The following is a 9,811-nucleotide window of genomic DNA, read 5'->3' as shown; positions in this document are numbered from 1 at the left end:
TACATGTATTCAAAATATTATTATGAAGGAGAAGAATCTGTAACACTTAAATAGCTGGGTCACATGTGGATCTTAATAAAGTATTATAGAAGAGGGAAAATCATAATTTTCCATTCACTGCTTAAACAAATGTCTCTAATTGTCCTTAGAAGAAAAGAGGCATATGTTCATTTTTCAGTTTCTCCCAGCTAGTTCCAGAGTTCAGAATAGTGCAGATATCCTCCTCCGGCCTGGACTAACAGACTATTATGAGTAGCAAATTTGCAGATATGACAGAAGTCACTATACCAATTCTTTTTGCTATGTTTGCCAAAAACTTCTCTTTCTTTCGTGCCCTCCAGGTACATTAATGAGATCTGTTAGACCCTGTTCTCCATTCTACTTACTCTTCACCTCCCCAGTACTTCTTCTATATGCTTAGCACATTGACTGATGGTACAGATGGCACTGCCACTGTGCTCTCACCCGCCCTTACTCAGTGCTAATGCAATTTACTTCTTCACTCTGACACATTTATTTATGCATCCCAGAATCTGTTTGCATTTTGTCTTCTGCTAAACACTGCACTAGAAGGTTTTTGAGTTCCATCATCCCATGCACTTCTGCATAGCCTGACTTTGAACGGGCCACTCCCTCACCTGTTCGTCCTTTACTTCTTTATTACCTTAATGTTTTCAGCACTAAAACACCACATAAGATTTCTATCTGTTTGCGAGCCTTCTCCAAGCAGTTTTGCCATTTCTCATTATCTTTTCTGCTGCAATGAGTTCAGCAAAGGAAAGACTGTATTATCATTGAGATATGAAGGAGAAAGGTTCCAACTTCTCCAGGATTTTTATCTGGAGCAGGGAACCAGTAAAACAGAAAGCTTCAAATTATTTGCTTTTCTCAGAGTTGGCCATATTTTAACAAAACTAGAACTCAAAAATTTTCAAGAATAAATAAATGGCTTCGTTTGAATAAGGATATCCCAAAGTATATCTAGTTACAAATCTACGAAAAGCAACAGATCAAATTAAATGATAAACTGATGTAGATTTCTTTGAATGAAGATCTGGAGTCCATATTTGAGGACCTGTATTATTACACACATAAAACTCAGTCACTGCCTCTCCCAGGCATCTTCATGAAGGCAAAACATCAGAATGGGTTGGTATATCACCATTGCAAGATGAATGTTAGTGTTTATCAGCAGTAAGCCCCCATCCACTTACTGGCAATAAGATATTTATACTGCCATGGCAAATTCTGAATGCCATAAAGATGTAATGAAGTACTGTGCACACCATGATCAGAACTTAATGAACTGGAGCGAGGAGAGAAAGAAGTTTATGTTATTTTTTAAAAAGAGGAAATATTTACCTTTCACAAAAATATCCCAAGCTGTAAAATTCAAGCTTATGTTTCAAATGCCCCAGTATTTAGGGACACAAATTGCTATGACCTGCTAGAGGCAAAATAAACCATCTGGTTATTAAAAAAAAAAAAAAGGAAGGGCTATCATCAGGCTCAGAAGTAATCCTGGCTCTCTTGCGCAGATCTTGGGGGAGGTTTCAGAAGTTCCTAAGGGCCATTAAGGTGTTCCGGTGCTTAAAGACGAAGATCAAAAGTACCAAGCCAGCACAAATTCCCACTCAGTGCAACTTCGTCACTGAGCTAGCCCAAATGTCTTTGAAAAATCTCTTCCCCAGCCACATTTCTCTCTGTTAAAAATGTTACTCCAGGCTCAGGACCTAACTTTCAGAATGAAGAAATGTATCAGAAGGAGACGTAGAAATTAGACTAATTACTTTGACATAATCTGCCAGTATGAGAAGCTTCTACCGAGCCTGAATTTACCTTCAGGTTTATTTCTCGAGGCATGGAGATTTACAACCCTGCTGGCATCTTAGCTAGTTTATCAGTGATTGTTTCGTTAGCCACATGAATGTCTAATCTGCTTCTAATCTTGCACAGCTCTTGGCACAATGTTATTTTATGACAATGAGCAACATGAGTTATGTGTTGTGTTAAAAAAATGTTTTCCTTTTTTCAGCATTTAATTCCTGGCCTTTCAATGTCATGGTAAACACTTTAGATGAAGACTGTTTCCAGCAATGTGCATTTTTAAAAAAAGACTGTGCAGTCTTTGTTAATTATTATTTGTACGATATAGAACAGACTGTAATACACAGAGTAAAACTTCAAGTTCATTCCATTGTAATTCTGTTCTAAAACATTCAAGTTAGGAGACAGTTTAAATGTGCAGGAAAGGAAAGCAGTCCTTCAGGAGAGCCCGGCATCCCCCCTGCCTCACCACCACAGCTCAGCTGCTTCGCCCAGGCAGCCCCAGCCAGGATCTGACAAGCTTTCCTCTTCACCCCTAGGACTCAACAGGAGGTGACAGTGCTCAGAGCCTTGCAGAACTTGGCACCATTTATTTTAACAGAATAAAAAGAATTCTTCAAATAAAGTGTTGTCACTTTCTAAATAATGGATGATGGCATTTAATCCCACCACCAGGATGCAGTTTCTATCCACTATTTCCTAGAAGAAAAAATATTTGGTAGACACAGCTGGTTTTGCATTAAAACCAACAGAATTTGGCAATTCTATTCATTCAAAATTCCATTAAGCCAATAAAATCCATTAATTTTAATTTCATTAAAACCAGTTGAATTTCAGTTACATAAAACTTTCTAATTTATTGCTGACACAAATTTCACTGAGGATTAGAATGTTCTTATTCATTTTATTCCTAAACTTAATTTAGGTCGGGGGAAAATTAGAGAGGAAACTTTCCATTTTTAGGAACTTTGAAACCCAGTTCACAGCAAGCACACATAATGGCTGCCTATTTAGAAACCAAATGTTATATAAAGCTAACTGCACTTTTAAAACTATGTTAATGCTCCTTGTCAAATATATTACTATTCTATAAATGTCACAAGGGAGTAAAATATTCGCATCAACAAGATATCTTTTGCATCTGAAATGTGGTTACATGCTTCATACTGGTTTACTTGTGACAGGGATCAGGTCAAATACATCTTTGGTAATATACCATCCAACTTGTATAAAGTTCAAATTCTCTGCTTTTTAATGCAGGGCCTGGAAATTTCAGGAAAGGCTTTGGTTGTCTTTGTGGATTCTGGGTCCCTGGGTTCATTAGGGCCGTGCCATAGAACAGGGTCTGGTCTGCTTTATGTTGCACTCGGCTGTGTATGGTCCCTTTTCTTTGCTGCTTCTTCAGAAGCAGGGAACTGGATTACACAGGGAGGCTGCATGTCATTTCTGAATCCTTCTTAGGTGGGAGAATTCCCAAATGATCAAAAACCCTGAATACAGGAAATCAACTCCCTGTTCTCCTTATGCAGCGCAATCTGCACTCCTTGTATCTCAAGATTTGTCCTTACCAGAGACAGAGCTTGCTTGCATCATTCGCATTAGAATTCCATATTTCAGTCCTTGGCCATAAATGTCCAAGGTTGTTAAAACAAATTTAATTTATCAGATACTGAGATCCAGCTCTGGGTTATATTTGAATTGACAAAAAGGTATTGAATGACAAAGAAGCATTTCCTCTACAATGATTTTTATATTATTTTCCTAATCATTGATAAAAATATAGAATATGTAAGGTAAAGGGCAGGTCCCTTCAGGATTCCTTTTGGAAACATTTCCTTGAATGAAGATTTATCAATTGCATTATGAGATGCATTAAAAATTGAAAAAACACTATACACAATATTTCCTTTGTACAGAGCCAATCTTATTCTGACTGTTGCGTGGGAGTATGTCAAATGCACTACAGTGACTGGAGATCTCTGACCTTACTTTGGGAGAGCTGTAGAGATTTCTGCCCTCTATTGTCTGCTCCATTCTTTTCTAAGATATTCTCACACCCACTATAGACAGCTGTTCATACAGCAGATCTTGCACCACTTGGTGCTAATTCCCAGATAATTTATCTTAAAGCACTGGGCTCAGCAGCTGTTCAAGAAACTGAGTCTTTGCCACCTAGGGGTTAGTAATCTACCTGTAAGAATGGGGCTGGAGCCACTGTTGTCATCCCAAACTAACCGATTGCTGCTCATCAGACAGCACCTGAAATGTGTTGTGTCAATACTGTTAACTTTTTTGATGAGACACTTAATTCCGTCAAAAAATTGATAGTGAGTTTCTTTGACAAGGCAGCTTTTCTTTAAAACAAGACTGACAGGCATTTCAATCTTTCTTCAATGCATCTTGGACTCTGGGGATTTGAGGCACTTATTAAAAAGACATTAGAACTTTAATTATAACATTTCCTATCTTTAATTGCATAACTTTGCAAATTCAGCACATAGCTACTCATAACTTACCGTGAAACAACGTTATTTATATCCATAACCCGGTCAGTCATACCGAGATTAGTACTAAGGCACACAAAAAGACTGGATAGTAAGGGTAACTCTTCTGGCCAGGCATGGACAGACATGCCTTGCTCCACTCATACTTCACTTTGGCCAGGCATAAACCACCTCCACTCCAGCGGCCACATAACTGTCTCAGAGAGGTCAGTGCTCATGCTAAGAAGCCTTTCTGGGAGAAACTGTGACCTGCGCTGCTGTGCCACTGCTAGGCTGAGCAAGCTAACAGTCAGCCCATGCGAAACAGAAGCAGGGAAACTCATCCGGTTCCCATAAATGTCCCCTAATTTGATTAAAACACTGAAAAATGGCATATGTCAAATATGTCACATAGACTTAGGACTCATTTCTAGCTGGGGTCAGGAGGAAATCCTCCTTCCTCAATGCAGTGGAAAAGACTTGCACTTTCTTTTGGACAGTCTCTATACATGTTATCCTTGATGATGGGATACAAACTAGCCATGACCAACCAACACACTTTTCCAGAAAGACAGCTCTATTTTCTTACATTCATCAAAGCCAGAATCATTCCTTTTGTAATTTTCTCATAGAATACTTATTCTGTGTTCTGTTGTGTTTTATTTAAAGTGCCAGTCCTTCTAATGGCCCGAGCTTTTTGGTCATTTGTTGTGCCACATGATGTCTGTGATGAGCTGGCAATTGACTTACAGGCAGGGCTTCTTTCTGGCACTTGAGCCCTGCCAGACTCTGTCGTATATAATGTTTGGACTGCTGGAGCTTAGATTCATTTTTAGCTTACAAATGAATAAGTTCATAAAGCAATCTAAATGTACTTTAAAAGGTCACAGCCAGGACTGCAGGAAAATCTGACTATTAAGGAAGGCTGAAAGATGAGAAAGAAATAAAATAGCAGTTTTGATCAGTCAAAGCAATAGATGTGCCCATCAGCTTCCCAAGCATTTTCAAGCTGGAAGTTACACACACAGATTTGCACTCATTCCTCCCACTGCAGGAGAGAGAGGCCGGGCTTTTTCATCTCTCTTTAAGGCAGGGATATGCTTCTTCCAGACTTCCAAATATTGATTTTTCACCAGACCTAAACACATAGTCCATTACTCTCTGCCCACAAAAGTTCAACTGACATCATCCACATACAGTCTGTTTCTGGTAATTTTGGGGTCTTCACCTCAAGTCTAGGGAAATGCACAGCTAAAGGAGTGTGAGAAAGACATCTTTTAATGTGGGAAATGAGTCTGCAAAGCCTAGAACTGGCTAATGATTTAGAAGCCAGTATTTTAGTTCATTAGATACATTTTATTTATAAAATGTTCTTTAAATTCTTTTTATATAAAAATGACAAGCACTAAATCACGGCAGAAGAAAAGATTATTCAAAATGTTTGCAATCATCTTTTGGTGAGTTCAAGTTGATAACCTTAGCTTTTAATACAATCCGGTGACACATTTTTCTTGTTCTGAAAACACAAAGGACTACAAGTATTTCAATACCATTACTGGACAACTGAAATATGATCATTTTAAATGCATTTTTTCTCTTCTTATCATGGAAATGGACCCTTTCCTGAGGTTCAGCATGTATGTGCACATATTAAAATGAAACTAGCTTCTGTTTAACCATGAAATGCAAGGAAACCATAATCCTGTGCATTTCCAATGTCTGTGGAAATTTTGCACTACTCTGGTCAAGCCAAAAAGTTTTCTGTGAGAAAAACTAATCAGCAGTGATGGAAATGAAGGAAATAAATTTTGTGGAACACACTATCTGTAAATCTTAAGCATTGTCCAAGGGTCTTTAGAGAGAGAAAGAAGACTTCAGAAAGAGCACTTGTACCAAGAGTAGTAGCATTTTTGCACTGCCTGTAATTAATAAAGCAAGCAATTAAAGAAGTGTAGCTACATGGCTAACACTGAAGTTTCTAATGAAAACAGAAAAAAGCTTTATATTTGTATTAATATATTACATTTTAAATGACTGACAACATCTGAAAGAAGCCTAATTAAGTAGGAAATTATCTAGAGCCAAACAATCAGAATCTCACATTTTCTCTCAATTGCAGATACACTTTATGCATCACATGAGTCTACGTACAACCCCAAATTCATTAATAAAACCTTCCTCCAAGCCCACCTGCTCACTCTATTTCTCAGGAATGGTTTAATATCAGAGACAGTGTTAGGCAAGTGGGATATTTCTACAGCCTCATTCAACACTCTCCTCATTGCTTCTTTTTTCATATTGCCTCTTTTACGAGAGGAGGCCTTTCTGGTTTGTGTTGATATGACAACAACACTTGTATCAAATATGATAGCATGTTCACTATACTGCTCATGTCAGAGTGAATAAGCCAAACTACTTCTGACACTATAGCCTTGTTTTTCTTCAGTCACATCTGTTTATTTATTTCTTTTGGTTTGAGTCATTAGGGGTTCTAATTAAATCAAGGAATTAAGAGGAATTATATAAAACTATACATAGGTATACTCATTTAAATTCTGTGGCCCACGTTCCCATGCCCAATCAGGTGCGGTTGTATTGTTACTCACCAGTGTTGCAAAAATGCTCTGGAAATACGTCTGCTACGTTCCTGAAATCAGATCAAAATATCAGTACATATTTTTAACATCCTTTTGTAAAACAAAAACAAAAGGAACATAGCTCATTACAAAACTGAGCCATGACAATAAGACTCCTTTTGCATCATTACTGATTATTACTGTTATGATAAAATACATTTTAAAAGTTCAGCAGATTTCAAGTTTTGGACTCATCTAAGAACTTATGAAGAGCTTCTCCATGTTTCCACAAATGTTTTGTATTCAGCTTTTTATTGCTTCAGCAAGTTCTCAGCAGTATTATATTAAATGGCTAAAGGGCATTATGTCTTGCTGTACATCATTATTGAATAATATTGAGTAGAATCTCCAGGCTCTTAAACTCATTTTTTCTTTGGAAACTATGAATCATCTGAATGAAAGCAATTCTGCAACCAATATTAACTTACATTTCTCTGATCAGGTGTTTTCAAATGCACTAACTTAAGTGCTACCTTGAACTCAGTAGAAAAAGTAGCCATTTTTCATGGTATCTATTCCATTATCCACCCAAAGGAAGGTAAATAGTTAATATTTATTTCTCGGTTTCGATACACTCTCTGTTGATGTTTTATTTTGGCACCTATCACAGAAGATCTCAAAGCAAATTGCAGACATTAATGAGCTAAGTCTCATGACTATGCAGCCAGCATGTTATTACATAGAATGGTAAACAGAGATGTGAAAACACATCAGACTTCATAGCAGGGCTGTAAAGATGAACAGTAGCTCTGTCTTCTGCTTTGTCCCCTAGATAAGGACTTTTCTGTCTGTTGTTTCATCCAGAAAGGCACAAAAAGGAGCACTACTAAGGGAAGGAGACTGGTCCCAGTACTCCTGTCAGCAAAAGATACTGGCAAAGAAATGGGTGTTTTAGTCCAAGCACTACCAGCTGGGATCCCCATTCCCTTCCTTTCTGCTCATCCAGCCCCTGTCACTGCCACTGCCGCTGGTGGGATGGTGTCCTGGCCTCACCAGCGAGCGGGGGGAACCAGCTGGCTCATGGTAATGGCCACTGCAAGACCTGGTGCTCTGGGGCTACAAACTATTGTCATTGTGTGGCCAAAGTCAGGGAGGAGTTACGGGCCACTCTGTTGTTTTTTGCAGACTAGACATGTCCAAGATATTGCCAGCTAAAAAACTAAAGTGCACCAGTTTACTCCCTCACTGGTCTTTTCTTCTCTGGCCTCTCCTCATTTTGCAGTGAGGGTCCTTTCTTACATCCCAAACGATAACCAATGAAATSTTCTTATGCCTGCACATTGGCTCCTATCAAACACATTGCTTATACATCTGGCCTGTATCTAATCTGTATTGGGAGGTAACATTACTACCTGTGTAGACTTCATTAAATCAGCTTTGATTAAATTATCTCAAGTACTAAAAGACCAGTGATGCAGCTTCACTGCAGGCTACCTAATCCTACCGGGACCCCTGGGCCGTTACCCGAGGAGGTACCCYGTGCGGCCTCCCACACTGCCACGCTTCCACCGACGGTGGTGGGAGGTAGCAGCGGCGGTGGGGCGGYCGGGTGCCTGCGGCACGCAGCTGGCAGCCCCGCTCCCCACAGCTGCGTAGGCACGCGCACAACAGGAGACGGTCCCTCGCCTGAGCGAGTCACAGTTTAAACAGACAAGGCAGAGGAACATCATCAGGAAGCACACACACAACTGAGAGAGGGTAGGGGGAGTCTGGCGAGAACGGGCAAGTGTGAGGGATAGATCACCAGAATCAAAGGCTACTAACGGGTTTTACAGCAGTGAAAGCTGTGTCTACGAGAGAGCAGAGGCAGAAAAGCTGAGGCAAAGCTCATAAATTGCATCTTTGTTCCTGCTCCCTTCAGTGATTCCCTGACATGTTATCCTGTCATTCTTGCAAACATTTCAAAGAAAAGTTCTTGAACGATAGTGCTCTGCTGTAGTCACTGCTGTTGGGAAGGGCTATACAAACATCTGCCATACACTCATCAAATAAAATTCAAACAGAGCTTTTGTTTACMTGGTTTGGTCCCTTAAAACTGGCGGCACTCAGCTGCAACATTCAGTCATAGCTGCCGTATTAAAAATGAACCTTTTATTTTAAACACAGTACATTTTGTAACAGGAAAATCAATATACTGTAACCTAGAGTACTGCAGACAACAGCTGTAGGATATAATCTGATGACAGAAAGTTGAGAACAGTATTTTTGGCAGTTATATGTTGAGCTAATCTTTGACTTTTTGTTTTTAACGGCACCAGGCTATAAAGATCTGAATTTTCTCCCTACTTGGTGACCCAAAGCTACACAAAATGAAGAAACCACTGTTTGTAACATTAAAGTGCCATTAACAGTGCTAGAAAGTAAATCACTTGTTCCTGGATTTTTTGTTCATAGGATATTGTAGGTATTCCCAGAGCTACAATAAATTAACAGGCCCTGTCTCAGAGATCTCACAGCCTTTGGCAAAGAGAGAACAAGGCACTTAAGCACAAGGAGTACCTTGCAAGAACTACTACTTTTCACTGCCTTTCACTTTGGCTGTAGTTAAAGGGTGCCCAGCAATGTTCAAGACTGGGATACGCAAGCCACCTATGCTCAGCGAAGTTGCCTAGTTAAAAAAAGTGAGATGCAGCTGTAGATGTGCCTAGTACCTGGGAGTATAGAACAAACATAAAGATCTTACTAGAGATTTGGATTTTGATCATCTGTTACTTTTTCTGTATTAAAAGAAAGTTTACCACTAGAAACAATCTACTCCAGGTACATTTCTATGTCATCATTAAATACTGAATCTACATATAAACTAGGGATTTTTGGAACCTGCATATTTCTCCTTACAAGGTGGGACATCATTAGTTCTCTAAA

Source organism: Apteryx rowi, unplaced genomic scaffold (assembly GCF_003343035.1).
Source record: "Apteryx rowi isolate R43461 unplaced genomic scaffold, aptRow1 scaffold_90, whole genome shotgun sequence".
Classification (NCBI taxonomy): domain Eukaryota; kingdom Metazoa; phylum Chordata; class Aves; order Apterygiformes; family Apterygidae; genus Apteryx; species Apteryx rowi.
This window is presented reverse-complemented; position numbering follows the sequence as displayed.